We start from the raw sequence: 17,347 nt of genomic DNA on the forward strand, positions 1-17,347 counted from the left end.
TTTTCCAGTTTTGTTGCAGTGGGTGCAGGCAAACCAGTCTTAAACAAAAGGTCAAAGTTGAGTATGAGAAGAAGGGGTGAGAAGAGCTCAGGAAAAAAAAAAAAAACCAAACCAAACCTGTTTCTTTTTCTTTCCCCTACGCCACATTTCTTTCAAATCAAAGGCCTTCTAGCTAAGCCTCCAAAAAGCCGGTTTCTCAAAGTTACCCAAATTCCCTGCCTGATTTCTGTTGGAAGCTCAGACAAAACCAAAGCATTCCTAGGGAACTTTACAATTTCAAGGATGCAGTGTTTTCCAACAGAAAGGCATTCTTTCCAAAAACTGTGAACACTTTAACTATCAATACCAGTGTTGGCTCAACCATTTTAGATTAACATTTCAGTCAACATTTCTGAATTTTGTTATATTAATTCATTTTCCTGCTATTCCCATAGCTTCAAGGATTTGAACTTAAAAATTAATTTCTGCTTATATTGAAAAGTGTTGCAGAATTCCATTTAAAAACTCCAAAGGAGAAGGCAAATAAAGAAACCTCCCTGCTAAACTTACTGCATATTTAAAATCTTGTGGGTTGTTGGGTTTTTATTCCTTAGTGCTGGAAAATGGAAATGGCAACTTATTAGAAGTTCCGGCAGAGAAGCACCTGGCATATACACTGTAATAGTAAAGGTTTTATACACAAGCCCTACAAATAAATAGAAAAATCTCTCCAACTCCAGTAAGCTTAGTGCCTATGCCCGACCTTATTAAGATGACAGTTTTGCCTTTTTTCCTCTCAGATTTTTTTATGTTCTTTCTTTAGGTTTCCTTAGGTTTTAGAGAATATTTGTCCACTCTTGTCTGAATACTAGGAGTTTTATTATGCCTTAAAGGAGTATAAATAAAGCTATTAAAAACCCATGCATTTTTCTCTTCCTAAATCTCAAGGTGAAATTTATTTTCAAACTAGGTATGTCCTTCATTTCTCCTATGGTTTGCATATGCTAATGTCTATGCAGATCAAAAGTTTGACACATTTTAGTGCTTCAAGTTCATAATCATATGACAAAACATATTTCTATGTGACTGAAAAGTGGTGTGCTCAGTTTTCACTCCATATGAAAAGGGTATGGAAAAAGCCACCACTCCAATATACTCGGCAGGAGGCAAGTGAAGGGAAGGCAAAATTTTGTTTTGATTGCTGAATAGAAACTGGATGAGAAAATAGCCTCTTTTTTTTTTTTCTCCAGAGACCACCTGAGAACTTCAGCTTATGAAAATAAACTGTTCAAATAAACTATTTTCCACTGTTCTGGAACGGTTATGCTTCTTTGATAAGCAAGAAAGAATTGCTTAACTTCCACAGAAATTAGTGGTGTTAAATACAGGTGTATCCAATAAAGGTGTAACGAAGACCACCATGTTATGCTGAATAAAAAGTGACCTCAGTTTACAACGATAAAGCAACAAAAAACACCTTTGCCTGACAGAGCCGTGCTTAATCCTGCAGTCCTTAACGGTGCTAGCTGAACTTGCCCCGCTGCAGAGTCTGTTAAGCAAGGCTGAGGAGAGAGATAAATTTAGACAGTGCTGGACGCTACACTCCTGACTTTTGCCACCTACAGCAGCGCCTGTCACTGCAAAGAGCTTAAAAGCGTATTTTCTAAACATAGGATGGGTTGGATTTTTTAGATCTTAATTTCAGCTTATATGTGGATCAGTAGAGCGTGTTGAGCTGGCTCCATCCCATCACTGCATTGCATCAGACCACCTCTTTTGGGCAGGCAATAGACAACTGTATCTTGTTGTTTGGTTATGGCAATCGCTATGAAACTGGCAACCCAGTCTGCAAATTTGTATTGCTTTTTCAGACTCATGATGTTATTTCCAGAAGCCCCACACCTGCAAACCAACATACATATAATGTCTTCTGTCCTTTTTTGGAAACACCAAGTTATGATCTATTTAGTCCTAATCAATACATTATGTGCATTTAATCAGTTTGTCTTATTACAGATTAATTACCTTAAGAATTATCTTGTATTAGATTGATCAACAAATATGAAAAGTAGCATTACTTATACTAAATTATTGATAATGACTAAGTTCCAAGCCCCTTGTGAAATTATCTCTGTATTTTCCCCTGCTTCTCCCTTTTTCCTCCCTAGATTTATTCTCTGTCCCCTTTCCTTAATTCCTGATGTTTTGCTTGTGCTCTATCATTTTACACCAAAAATTAATGCCCTTACAAGTTACCTGTCAGGAATACTCCTACATATTTTTTCAGACATTGAAAAACATAGATACAAGAACTGTTCAAAGAGTGATTTTTATTTGCCATCATACCTATGTGAAGTAGAAGGTAACGAGTTTGAAAATCATTTGTTCTAATTCTCTCGGGGGTGCAGGGAGAAATAACCAAATTAAAAATGCCCTATAAAACTATTCTTCTTTCTTCTAAACAGAATTTTTCTATGATCCTGCCTGTGAGCTGAATCTTTCAGAAGCCAACCAGCATCTCAACATGAATTCTTTTATGTAAAAGACTATGTATTAATGCAAAGCACACAATGTCTACACTGAGGAAAGACAGTGTTCAGAGGAAGGTGAAGACTCGCTATTTAAAGGCTGTTGAAGCTAGAAATGAGGGAAACTATCCTTACAGTATAGAAATAGCTCACAAGTAAAGACAGAAGAACTTCTGGGTATTTGCAAGATCTGCAAAGGCTTCTGAAGTTGAGGTGTAACTGGGACACAGACTGAACCTCAAAGTTGTGCACTTGGTGGTTTTTGTGTTTTGGTTGTGGGTTTTTTAGAGGGGGGGTTGTTTGGGTTTTGTTTTAAGGTACTCACACTGCGGGGACAGGAAAGCTTCATCAGCCCTTAATTCCACAGAGGAATGCACATGAGATAAATAGCTGTCATTTTAAAAGGTGTTTTCTGCTGTCTGTATGCCCCTTCTTTAGCCTTCCCCTGAGAATACAGTGCCAGAGGAAAAGCACTACAGTCCTGGATTGACAGCCCTAGGGATCAGGAGATTGAAGTCCTGAACAGCGAAAAACCTGTGCAGATACAGCAAGGCACAGCCCCCTCTCCACTCCCCTTCTTCAGTTTGAGACCAGCCTGAGATTTCAGTTGTGAGCTGTTTCCAACTATCAGGATAGCAAAATATTTATAAAGTTGATTTTGGGCGCTCATGTTAGGATACCATACAGAGTCTGACACTTCCTGAGAAAACTGAGTCACATCAAATCACTAGTGTCTGGCAGAAATTATATTTAAAACATATGTTGCTACCATAAAGTGCTGGGTTTATTTTAGGAAGAGATGAATCTGAAGCAGTCCGCATTGCACAAAGAACTACCAATATTGCCATATGCATGTGCTAAAGATTTGGTTCTGAAAGCTGCCTTTTACTTCTGAAGGAAAAACTGCTTTCGATCTCCTAAATGAAGTACAATAGCACCAACTGCTGCTATCTCAACCGATGACTGCTAGATCCTACTACTATAAAAGCATGAACTACTTTCCAGCACAAAAGCTCATTTACCTCGTGAATCAGCTGCAACCCATCTTTGGCCTGAGCTGCCAATGAAGCTCTTTCATCTCTATTCAGATGCAAACCTCCCCTGATCTGAGTAATAAGATAGAAACCATCCTGGGGAGGGGGGGAGACCCAGCTAGAAAACATCTTCCTCGTTACAAAAAAAACAACAACAAAAACATCTCCCCCAGAAAAGTCAGCAGAGAAGTATTTTATTGCAATTAGATATTATTAAAGAGCTCCTGTGTCACTCTTTAGCTTTGAAATGGCCCTTCCAGATGTTACATCTCCATCACATATTTTTACGTCTGTCCTGCCTCCTTTGACTGGCTCAGTGATCAGGTGCAAGGCAGAGATGCACTGAATTACCAGAAGCAGGCTTCAGGGTCTAACAAAAGAACTACTGTTGGAGCAAAGAGATTTTAGCAGCTGCGTTTATCAAATGTTTTGAAGAATTTGACTTGCACTCCTTTTCTAAAGTCTCTATTCTAACAGAATATTTGGGAAAGGAGGAAATTTTTACAGAGGAAAAAAAACCATTGCACTCTTCTGCTCTATTCTTATTCATGGAAATCTTCTTTCACACATGATGCAGTAGCGTCAATAAAATACAGCAGATTGTGTGGGCATACCCTCTAATAATTTGGAGGTAAAAATAATGGAGCAATTACAAGGTAACTATACACCTGTAAAGAACCCTGATGCTCAAAATTAATTGCTAATAATATTCAACATCAGTAAGAGGTTAAATGTTATTCATAATTTCTGGTTGCCTCTGAAGTATAGCACACATCAGGACCACATCACTTTATTATAAAGTCTTCACTCTGGTCAGAGATAATTGGCAGTTTTCTAAGTAAGATTATGTCCTCTAATCTGTGCTACAATTGTATTATTGCAGCTTCGTTGTTTATCTGCATTATGATAACTACAGAATTCCAGAGCACTAAAACTTTCTTGCCTGCTGCTTTCGAACAATTAGAGATATGTATCAAAATATCAGCTTCTGCAAAGCTCAGGGAGGAAATTTTTAAATATTATATACAAAGATATCAGACTGTTAATTAATGCAAATATACTGATGATATCTGTAAACACTGTTTGGAAAGCTAGCAAACCTGCTTTTCACCTCTAACACTTCTACTTTAAGAACTAAGCAAATCATATTAAGGTACCAGCTCTAACCCAAAAGCTAACGCCCAGAATCAAAACCAGTGTCCCAAGATAAAGGGCTCTTCAGCTGATAATGTGCTCTGGAAAGCCAGATAATGGCCTCTTCATTTGCAATGTGTACATACCTTATGCCACCTTCCCACACAGGATTTCACTTCATTTTAATCCATCGCATTTCCCTATAAAGAGAACAGATTGTCTTAATCAAATGAGCGAGCTTTGGAACCAGTTCAACATCTTTCAGGGGCAAGACATTTTCAGCAACTCTTATTTTTAACATGTATGAACCTGTTCTACTAAATTTCCTTCTAGCATTGTCCAAATAAACCTGTCTTATTATGTAAATGTTTCATATGTTCTGCTTTTTCTTTTTTGAGCTACTTTGATAGCAAATGACATTCTTGTGACAGGTACAGCAGATTGTATTTTCTGGTACAGTAAAGCAAATGTCTCCAAATTTTTTTTCTGTACGGTAAAGCAAACCACTCTAAAAATCACTTCATTTTAAGGCTAGAAGAGATTATGATGATCACCCAGCTTCCCACAGAATAAATCAGAGAATTTCATCCTGTAACTCCTACATCTAACTCATCTCCCAAACTCATTATTCCATGTGCATCTTGAAGACTCTCAGTCTCTAACAAGCAACTCTCTAGAGTTTTTCTTTTGACTTTGATTAATAGTTTACATATCCATTTATACTACGGATCATTGAAAGCAAGAATCCTACACCCTCATATTTATTGGACAGGGCATCTTGGTGTATTTAATACAAACAAGAGTTGAAGGACTGCTCTACCCAGCATCGAATCAGTCCTTGGTGCCTCAACAATAGCAGAAAGCCTCATGAAAGCCTTGAGTTTATCCTGAATAGTTCCTTTTATGTTAGGAATGGGGATGTTTCTCAGGAGGTTCATGACCTTGCCTGAGTTCAGATGGAACGTGCCACAAAGACAAGAGGAGGTTCCATTTGGCAGCCTTGTTGCAGGCTGGCAAAATCTGCTGTGCATTTGAAACAGGCTTGTGATGTGGCCATAGTTTTGGATTTATCAGCTAGCTACACAGACAGTTGTCTGAAAGACCTATTTCTGTAAGAGAAAGCCTTCCTGACCTCCCCTGTATGAAGAACTGAGTATCAAAGACATACTCTGTGGAAAAGAACGCAAATTAATTTCTTGAGTAATGAGGAAGAGCAGAGGGACACCAAAGCACAAACCGCCCCCATGTTTTGTATGAAGATATTTCATCAGAAGGGATTAAATCGCTTCCAAGACCTTGTTAGAGGTGATAGCTATGGGGAAAGATATTATTATAGAAAAGTGCAATAGCAAGGTAAGCAAGTAAGTTACCAGTGGTTAAAATGGAGGCCCAACAAGTATAATCATATTGAGTTCCCTCACAAGACAGCCTTTGTGGAGGTATCTTTACTGTTAACCTTCTCAGGAACTGTAAAACAATAGGGTGAAAAAACAGATGCTTCCTGAAATTGGTAGGCTGGTAGGTAAAAGAGCTCTATTAAATTTCACTTGGCATACAAGGGAGAAATCTGAGATCTCTAAACTTAATTAATCCAAAACATTCAGCACTCAGTTCCAGTAATGAGAAATGCTGAAAGCCTGGTTCACTTCATGAGGCACATGCATCTCAGAGATCTTTTTACTGTTAGTGAAAAGCACCTTTATTGATGAGGACAAGTAACACTGAGAAAAAGATTGATTATGTGAGACAAACCGCAGTGAGACCAGATCAGTTAAACTTCAAGACCTCTGAGAGATTCGGGAGCAGAAAATAAGATCTCAGAATGTTCACAAGATGCAGAAAACTATCTGGATAATGGATTTTTGCCTTGTGTCTCACCCTAACCATCGAAGCCACCTTCTGTCTTGCATCAGTCAATATCTTCAGCTGGAGGGGAAGAAGGCATATACCCTAAATTAAACTAGGAAGATAACAGGCAGAGACTACTGACTACCAGGCTTCAGATTTTAAAAAAATCTGATTACCCTATTACCCTATCAGAAGTCTCTCAGAATAACCTGAAACCTGAAAAAAATGTCCTCAGGATAGTAGAATCTCCCACTTATGAAAAAGCATAGACTGACTCAACTCATCCACCAGTGGTTAGAGGATCAAGGAGGTAAGCTGATAGGCAGATGGGTCTAATTCTTTGTGCATGAGTCTCAGAGCTCAGCTGCTTTCTGACAGAGGGAAAAATTCCAGGCCAATTTGTTTGGATTTCACCTGAAAATCCCCCAACTCTGAAATGCCCTGCACACTGTTGATCGCTGCAATGAAGTTTCTCTGAATACAATTCCCATCCTAGGACAGATGCAGCCATGGAAACAGATTTGGATAAGGAATGGTGGTGAAAAGATGCCAGCTCTGGATGTGTCCCCACCACTGTGACAAGGAGCATCTAACACTGAACAGTAGCTAGTAAGGAACAAGGCACTTCAGACTGATCACTCTTTCAAAAACTATCAAAATTGTACAACACCACCTCAAGGCTTACAACCGGTTGGGAGGTAGGGAGGACTTTGCAAACATGGGGAGCAGTGTGACACAAAAAAAAAGCTGAGGCTGCATGGGGGTGAAAAGGTACTGGGGAATATTTGAAGCCAAGGATTTCAAAGGGCCTGCTGTTTCTTTGCTATCCCTTTTCAGTCAAATTGGCCAGGCAGCTACAGAAACAGGATTACCCCATTCCCACTACAGTGAGCCACTAGAACAGCCGGGAGCTTGGTGAAGAGCCTTAGACTCTGGCAGTGTGGCCTCCTGGCCCTCTCACCAGCACGTTCAATACTATACTGAGCACACACGTCCACAATACATATATATGTATGAAGGTTTCCACTTCAACATTTCTCTGCAGTTTGTAGGTCTATTTTTAAGCAAAAAAAGTTATTTCACATTGAGTTGATATACATGGATTGGGGGGGAGGGATTGCAAGACAAAATCATTTACCTTTTTGTTTCATCTAATGGTTCACCCCTCCAATCTTTCTTTTCACCTCAGTTCTCTAGATTCAACCTTGATTCACAACCAGCTTCATTCTCCCACCATGTGCCATTTTTTTCCCCGCGTATATTATTCATTAAAAAGCATTCAGCATTCATCTGGCCTTCAAGTTAGAAAGTTCAATTTACTTCGCTTCTGTGCCCAGTCTGTAGGTCCTGCCGAAAGAGTTATTTTCCCTGTGAATATAAATACTTTAAGGTTTTTGAAGGACACTTAATGTCTCCTACAACTACTGCCAGTAGCACACCAATTTGCAGTAATACCTGCATTTCTACCATTTCTGTGAGAAATTATCATTCTAGTCTATTAGCAAGTTGCTTATGAAGTGTTTCAGATGTAAGAGTTATGAAAATAAATGAGGGATAATTATATTGGAAGTCGCCTATCTAAATCATCTTGGCAACTCTGAAAATACATGGACTTTCTATAAAAAGCTTGTTAAAAAATGGGGTTTCATGGTATGGTTTTGATTTCCACATATAAAAATGTACCACACTGGTTTGAGGAAAGGTTTACAGAAACATTACTTTAGACAAGCCTAAAACCACTGTGATTATCCTTAAAATGTTTGGATATCAATTGAAAAACACTAAGGTTGTCTCGATAATGGAGGGGAAAAGTCATAGCTAACGCTTGAAGAAATGCAGCAACGCATTTTTCCGCAAAAAACAATTACTATTACGGGTACAGGCTTATATTTAAAGTACATTATAAAAAGTAATTTTCTCAATCTGGATATGAAAAAAATATGAAGCAACTCTTTTAAGTGCTTTTCTGCTTAAGCCAAGATAGGTGTGAATTAAGCAATGCTACTAATTGGCAGGGGAAACAATCAGCAAATAAACTTGATTGTTAATATTTACATAGGAAAATCATCCTGGCCATTATTAGAAGATTACTCAGAACAACATTTAAATAACACCATCTTCTGCTAATTATAAACTGACTGATTAAACTGAGGAGACAACTGAAACGCAGTAACAGACCTGAAGGCCAAAACTTACCCCCTTCCTCTGTGTCCCAGCACCTCCTGCTCCCCTGGCAGGTACCTCGCCAACACAGCGATAGGAAAGAGGGGGGGGAAATAACTTTGTTTTTGTTAAAAGTGCCCGGGAGGGGGCAGCAGGGTCGGCGGCCTGAGAGGGGGGACAAGCCGGGGCCGGGCTGCAGCTCCTGGGCAGGGCCTGAGGTGGTGGCTCCTGAGGCACCGCTTGCTGCCGCCCCGCAGGCCCCCGCGCAGGCAGCGGTGCCCTCCCGGCCCTGAGAGGAGGCAAGTCAATCTACTGCCGCTATCAGCCTGTGAGGGAGTCAGTCTTGCTTTGGAGCAGTGGTTATTGTTCATTTTCCCTGGAAAGCACCAGTAAGTCTATTGTCACGGAAGCCCTCGATTCAGTAAGGAACATCAGCATGTGACTGCTTCTGGTTGAAGACAGATACATGAGTAACTGGGTCCTAACATTGAATGACACATTGCACATCTCTACCAGACACAAGAATGATCAGTGGCCTTGAAACACCATGAGATAGTAAGGAGACAATTTAGGGGATTTGTGGGCTCATGGGAAAGCCCAGGTCTTTGGAGATCCCCAGGTCCAACCTCCTCTTAAAAGCAGGGCCACAGACTAGGTTATCCAGAACCCAATTAAGCCAAGTCTTGAGTACTTCCGGTGAGGAAATAAGTTTCTACCACTTTGTGGGCAAACGATTCCTATGCTGAATTGCTCTAATGAAGATTTTTTTTTTTTCTTTTCTCCAAACAGATTTTCCCCTGAAGCAGCTTGTCCCTGTTGCCTCTTGTCCTGTCACTGCGCATCCTTGTGAAGAAAGAACCGCTGTCTCCTCTACAGCTACCTTTTAGGTACTGGAAAACACAGTAGATCTTCCCCGAGCCTTCAAAAAAAACATGCTAATTTCTTTTCCAGTGATGAAATAAACAACGCTGAAGCCTCATGAAGAGTTGGGTCAACACAGGAGAAACATACTACATAAACAAAAGAAAACAAACAAACAAAACACCCCAAGCAAATTGCATTCTTCTTAGAAAAAACTAACCTTGACACAATATATCTGTGCACCTGAAAAGTGAAAAGAAAGCAATCTGTTTACATTGAACCACCTAAATACAACCTCCTTTTTTAAAATAATGTTTTATATAACAGAGAAGTCCCCACAAGGACTAGTTAGCAGGGCTTACATTAGCCACAAAGCAAGCGCCACTACTGCAGGATCAAACTCAAGATGAAAGCTACCAAATCAATACAAGTTTTAGGCTAAGACTACAAGCCTTTCACTTACCCTGAAGGCTTAGAAGATTCTTCCACAGCAACTGAATTAGCAGTATCAAGAGCTTAAGATTCATGGATTTTTTTCATGAAATGTATGTTGGTCATTCTTGACCATTTTATGCAGACTCTAGAATGAGCTTCAAAGGGTGCACCTACACTGGTGCTGGAGTTTGGATGAGGAACATGTTCCCACAGAAAACCTGAACATTCCCCCCCTTAGTTTCCTTGCACTCCGTTGTTGCATGCTATGTAGACTTTCCATATCTAATTTAGTTAGATAAATTTGCTTTAATACTGGAAATACTTGATCTAGAATCATTAATTTTCTTTCTTCGTGCTCTTTGGCAAGCATAATAGTTAAAAAGGCATCTGTGGAAAATTACAGGAAAATCGTATTAGCTCTGCATGACACAAATAATGATATTAGGGTTTGCACTTTATCCTGTAACTTTGGTAAATCAGGTTTATCATTCTGTTGAAAGATGCACATATTACTTCAAATAATTGGAGTTAAAAGGGGCATAACAGGAAGGTAGAAGTCAATAGCACAGAATTTCTTTGTAAAGTGCATAAGGCACGCCATTTAGAAGCATAAGTCAACAGCAATCATTCATACTCTCCAGCAGACAGCAGGTAGAATTTTTGCCTTCCAGGCATATATGGTATGATGTTTGGACTTGCTTTTTGGAAGGCAAAGAAGCTTTCAAACACTGGTGTCATTGGGTAAAAGCAATGAATTTCTAGAAAATTTAGATTCAAAGTAATCCATCTCAAAATCACTACTTTACAATATCATTTATATCAATCATGTTATGCATTGCTGACGCAAAATGAATGTGGTCCTATGCAAGCAGCTGTTTTCTCAGATGCAGGTGTGGATTTACAGATTCTTCCTAACTTTAAAACACTTAATAAAATTTTTTACATTGTGATCGATTTCCAATAGTAGAAAACCTGCTGTCTTTAGCAGTTAATAGCTACATACTCAGCTAATGTAAAAGCTATGTCAATTTACCTCATGACCTAAAATAGGGTTTTGCAGGGTCAGCTAGCTTACCCAGGGAGAAAGATGCAATAGTTAGCTGAGTCAGATGACTACTTCATTAAGATTGTTTCAGTTGCACATTCTAATAAAGGAAATAGCATGATGAAAAAGTTGTATCATTTTTTAGCATGTAAATCTTAACCTGAAAGTTCCCATATAGACTTTTTCTGACATTTCAGATAATAGAGAAACTACATATCACTTCCTCTAACCTCCAGAGCCTAAAATCACAGCAAAATAAACAAAAAGTTAAGCTAAGATAAATCACGATTGCCTGTAGCCACTGTAGAAATATGACTCCTTTGATGGTCCTGAGCCTCCTCACCTTATCATCATTTCATGACACAGCAGAACCCCTGTTTCTCTGCCTTGTTGCTAAAAGCTTCAAGGTTATTGCTGGTTTTTAAGGAGTCTCTTAGTCTGCAGACAATGCCATATACTGCATTGCTAAGTGTGGTATGGAAGATTAAGAGCTGCATTAAAGAAAACCAGACATTTATCTATTTCAGGTATAAACTTCATCTCATGTTTTGCTACTATAAAAAAAAATATTTGACATGGATATGATATGGTCAATGACTGTTTACAAGGCTAGCAATATAGTACTGGTCAGCTGAATTTTTTTCAGAAATAAAAAGTGGGCGGGTACTGCAATACGGTAGAAAGACGGGAGACTGAGAAAACAACTGGAAGTAAATGCTGTGAAAGAACCAATGGACAGGATGTAAAAGAGCTTTGCTAAAGGTTGAGATAGTGTGGGAATGACAACTTATTATGCATTTGTATTGCTGTGCTCCAAAAATCCCTTTATTAAGCAATGACCACAATCCACTTATTTTTCCATTTTTCTATTATGTATCTCTTCCCAGATACACTACCACCTGCAATGGACATTATTTCCTGTTGCAAGAGATACTGTATATTTAAGGAGCTAAAAATGAGAAAATATTTACACCCACCCCCTCCCCTGATGTGACTGGTAACACATCTGAAGGCATTAATCCCAGAAATAACAGTATAAATCACGATTCCAGAATATAAGAAGAGAAACACATTAAAAAATATGTTGCATGATATGATGCACAAAGAATTGTTGGGCTAGCAATGGCAAATTTACTACCATTTTGACTTGCAGACTGTGTGCAAGATGAGAATGTTTTGAAGATACCTGAGTGACATTTCAGGGCCATCTCGTATTAAATGGATAAATCCCTGACGTATTCAATGCATCTAGCAGATTTTTGGCAGATTTTGTTCTGCTAAAGTTCTCAAAGGCTATTACTTGCTTTTGGAAATGGCTAGAGAACACAGCCTTCTTCAGCCTGCATCAGTGTAAAAATAGGCCTCCCGAGAGGCAAATTATTAAATGCAGAGTTCTCCTTACCCGTAATTTCTCATGTAGCCTAGTTACTGCATTGATTATTGTCTCATGTTGTATGGCCAAATATCAAATTTGTTCTGAAAAAAATTTCAATGTATGGAGAGCACTGCACTTTAATTTTGATACATTACAAAAGTAATGATGTAAAAAATTGCAACATGCGTCATGAGGGATGCACATTTCTTCTCAGTGGAATAATAATGTGAATGTACATGCGTATAAACACAAAATTAACTGTAATTTTGTACTTACTTAATTTTGTACTTACAAGATCATCCAGCTGCCTTGATATTTGGGGGAAAGAAAAGGCCAGATGAACAGACCAACAGGTACTGACCAAAGCCAGAAAAATCAAGATTAAACATGAAAATTAATCAAATTCAAAAGAGATTTTATATCGAGTGAATTTGTAGATCATTCAATTTGATAAAGCTAAACCAAGATTATTGGGAGGTAATTTAGAACAAAAAAAAAAATCTGTTCTACACAGACTTCACAACGAATCATTGTAAACGTATTTCAATTCAGTAATCTCACTTTAGGAAGCTTTTCTGTTTGGGTTTTTTGTTGGGTTTTTTTCATCTTTAATCCCATTATTCCCTTTTTAGCAACTTTTCAGTAACCAGACTAATTGCTTCCATCATGCATAAAACAGAGGCTCTTTCATACAAGTTTTATTACACAATAAAAAGATCTCCTGTCTCCAGTGGAGCCTGCAATCTAAGTTTCACACAAGATGCAACAAGTGAATTTAAACAAAGTTAGGTCAAAGAATGGCTGAAAATACCTACCATACGAAGTGGTTATATGTGACATTCTGAAGTAATTAAATTAATCTTCCACTCTAACACCTGTGTTATTCACAGGACCTTCAGCAGTGATATTTGTCATAAGGACAAGTGGAGCACTGCTAAATAACTTTATTTCCTTCATTTGGGTTGTATCTTTTTAAAATCCGCAGACACACCTTCAGTAGCATGTTAGGATCAAGAAAATCATGACAGCCGTTCTCAAGAATACCTGAATGAAGAACGACTGGTAGACAACCAAAACAAGCTCCACAATAGGGGATTTGAATATGTAAAAGACCACCTCCTTCCTCACTGCAGCGATTGTGAGTAGGAACACTTGAATTGAGGAAGGGGTCAGCTGAGACATCCCACTACATACAAAGAGGCAGCTGGTGAGGTACTATTCAGTTACACTATCTTTTTCTGTGACCATCTGAACTTTCTAAGGGTATGCTGCAGAATTTATCGATAACTCATAGCCCTAGAAAACAATCAAATCCACGCTTTCTGCTCTTGGGGTTAGTATTAGTTGCTGTGGTCACCTCACAATTCTTACAAAATTCTAAATAGCTCTGACTATTGCAAGTGTTGAATAGCATCTGAAAAACAAGTATCAATTTTTTATTTTCTTCATTGCTCATAATTTTGTTACATTAGATTTGTCTCTCACACAATCAGTAACAAAGAAAACTACTGTGGTGCTCCTGAAATCATTTGCCAGCTGCCAAACAAAGGCTGTCAGATAATTAAGCGTTTAGATTTCGTTCAGTTTCAGGTTAAGATTGACTCAGCTTGGTGGAGCTCAGGACAATCATTCACCATTCTGCTCCTAATACTTATCTGCAGTAACAGGGAGAAATCTACAGTTAAAGTTCCTTGGAGAATAACTAGAGATGTAATAATAATTAAGGAAATAATAACTAGTATGCCTTCAATATTTTTATGTTCAAAACCTCAAATCTTCATTACTACAGGTCAAAACAAAACTAGAAAGAAGCATGATGAAGTATTGAGTAGGTCATACTCGCATTTTTTTTTAATTTTTTTTTTTTTTAAAGTTCGTAACCAACTCTTTGATATGTAATAGGGAGGAGCTTGTGCTTCTTGTGCTTTCACTGCCCTGTCTGTGCACTGATGAAGATGGGGCAGAGGAATAATTCAGGGATGTGCGCTGAGCCAAGGTCCTCAGAAAACTTGCAGGTTTGGGAACAGTCCCAGTTTGGGAGACGCAAGTGAAAGAATGAGTCACGGAAGATGATGAGGGGCTGGATGGGTCTCCTGGATAGGATTTCAAGAGGGCAGGAACAAGTGAAAAATTAGAAGCAGTTTCTTTAAGGTATTTTTTACACCCTATTTCACCAACAAAAATCCATTCAGTATTATGGAACTACAGGGTTGATCTTGATTGATAGGAACAAGAGAAACATGCTTTTTTTTGTTTCTTCTTTCACAGCTAAGTTGACTATTGCATTTAGAAAGACATCCCACCTTTGAAAGTTCTCAAGATATTTTTGCTAAGAATTTTCAAAAGTTGGACTTCAGCTGATACTAAACTATTAAGTCCATAAAAACATCAATAATATAGTACAGGTCTTAAATAATAGGTCAAGTGACAAGACTTTACCTATTAACATCCAAAAATTTAAGATTTATCCAAACAGTCATTAAACACAAATTTATGACAGTTACGTGGGAGTTTAAAGGTTTAAACTCATGAGAAGTTTGTCTTCTCCTTTCATTCAGTAGTGGCTGTCCCCATCAGATTCTCGTAAGATTTCATTTTAACTTGAACCTTCAAACTTCACTGTTAAAATTTGGGCCCACTGACACAGTTAGGCCAGAATTTATGATCTACAAACTCATTTAACCTAAACCTTCAAGCAACTGCAGCTAAAGATTTAACTCTGACAGTTTTCAGTGATACATGCAGGAACCTTGTGAAGCAAGTAACCAGTTTTTCTCGATTTGAAATAAAACAAACTAGAGGAAAAGAATTTACAGATGCAAATAAAAGCCATAAACCAAGATATTTTTCTTACAGATTTTATGTACCACCTCATATCTTTGTTTCTACACGTGAACTAGTCTCTGCAATAAAGTTTCAAACATTCGAGATTGTTCTTTGCATTCTTATTAATTTTTTTTTTTTTTTAAAGAAAAATTAACACAGTAAATCAGTCTGGATGCATGGCCTGTCACTGTATACTACCTACCAATGAATTTTGCTTGATTAAATCTCATTATTCTCAAACTTGCCCTCTATGATAGCATCACCACTAAGAATGATCTACAGACAAGTCAATGACAGCTGAACAACGGACTTGGTGTTACCCACTGGATCATAGTTCCATTAAGAAACCCTCTTTATCTTTGTCAAATGCATGAGCTCCAGTTAAACAACTTTAAGTATGAAGTGATCTGTTTTCAATCACGGCCTCAGAATTGTTGTATCATGTTAACAGTCTTAGGGTAAAACGAAACCAAAGGTTTCGCGCGCTTTTTTTTAATTTTTTTTTTTTAAAGTTCGTAACCAACTCTTTGATATGTAATAGGGAGGAGCTTGTGCTTCTTGTGCTTTCACTGCCCCATTTGTGCACTGATGAAGATGGGGCAGAGGAATAATTCAGGGATGTGCGCTGAGCCGAGGTCCTCAGAAAACTTGAGAATTGTAAACAACACAATTGCTATTGGAAGTACGTAACTATTCAGAAAACGAAAGCAAAACTGCCATCTCTTCAAAGAAATCAGTTGAGTAACAAATGAGCAACTCAGAATATGACATTCAGAGATTCCAGTTTGTGGCACATTTTTCCACAAATTAGTTGAACTGTAACCTACTTGGCCAACAGTTTCTTCAGGCAGGGAGTTTAATTTTTCATGAACACATTGCTCTAATAAAGTACTTGGCATTAGTTATGGCTTTTGAATTAAAATGCATTCATGACATTAAATTTTAAAATCACTAAGCCATTAATTTTGACCAGCTTTTTTTTTTTTTTTTTTATATAGTGTTTGCAAGAATTAGCAACTAAGTGCATATTTCACCAGCAAAGGAACGAAGGCTGTACTAATAAAACTTACTTTCGCAGGTCCCTGCAGAGAATGGTAATATTTCATACATTGACTGCATATCAAATGAAAGCCAAAACCAGATTTGCCGTTCTGATAAAGGCTTATCTGTCAAATATCACATAATAGTTCAACTTATGACCAAGGGCAACTTAACACATAATCTGCTATCTACATTTTCTTCTGTATTCAGAAATAAGGTTTACAGCACTGCAGAACAGTTCTATGAAATGTCTAGCTCAAGCGCTGCCTTTAGTACCTATTTGTGAAACTATCTTGCTACAGAAATTACAGGTAATAACTAAATAGCTGAGCCTACTCAATTGAGGATGCTGATCGGCAATTTCTTCAGGTATGCAAGTCCCTGCGGTTGCCCTACTTTACCTCACGAAAAATTCCCCCTTTGTCTGCTTTGTTCAGGGTAGCACTCAAAAAGCTCAAATAGTATAAATCATAGGTATTTTAGTTTTTAATATAAAATCATTACTTCAGATACATCTACTGGCCCCTACAACCTTGCTACTAAAAGAAATAATCACCTGCTGATAGTACGGGAGCCCAATAGCAGACTTCAAACCAGTTTTCATCATTTTATCTTGTTTCATCTCGTTCATCTTGTACTTACGAAACAGCGTAGAGTTAGGACACTTAAGACATTTAATAGAAACAGCCAATTTGATATTTGATTCCCATGCTAGTATCATTCTACTGTTCAATAAACTACAGTCAGTGAACTAGCTCAGTTTTAGTTATACATTTTAATTGAGTACAATTTACACACTTTATACACCTCTAAGTAGCGCGTCAAATTTGCTCAACAGTAAGAATGCAGCTCACTAAAGCAGATGTCTGATCCTCCAGCTTCCCCAGTTCTTAGTATCGGTTTTCTTTATTACTCTACATTAACTTGTAGATAAATTAAGCATAACATAAGTGTCTAAAATTCCAGCTGTGTTGCAAAATGCTGCTGCAAGGCTGAATTTTTAAGTCCAAGTAGTTTCATAATCTATGTGCAGTTATTTATGAAGGCCGCAGGAATGATGTTCTGATAACCTAATTAA

Source organism: Pygoscelis adeliae, unplaced genomic scaffold, assembly GCF_000699105.1.
Source record: "Pygoscelis adeliae isolate BGI_AS28 unplaced genomic scaffold, ASM69910v1 Scaffold402, whole genome shotgun sequence".
In the NCBI taxonomy this organism is placed as follows: domain Eukaryota; kingdom Metazoa; phylum Chordata; class Aves; order Sphenisciformes; family Spheniscidae; genus Pygoscelis; species Pygoscelis adeliae.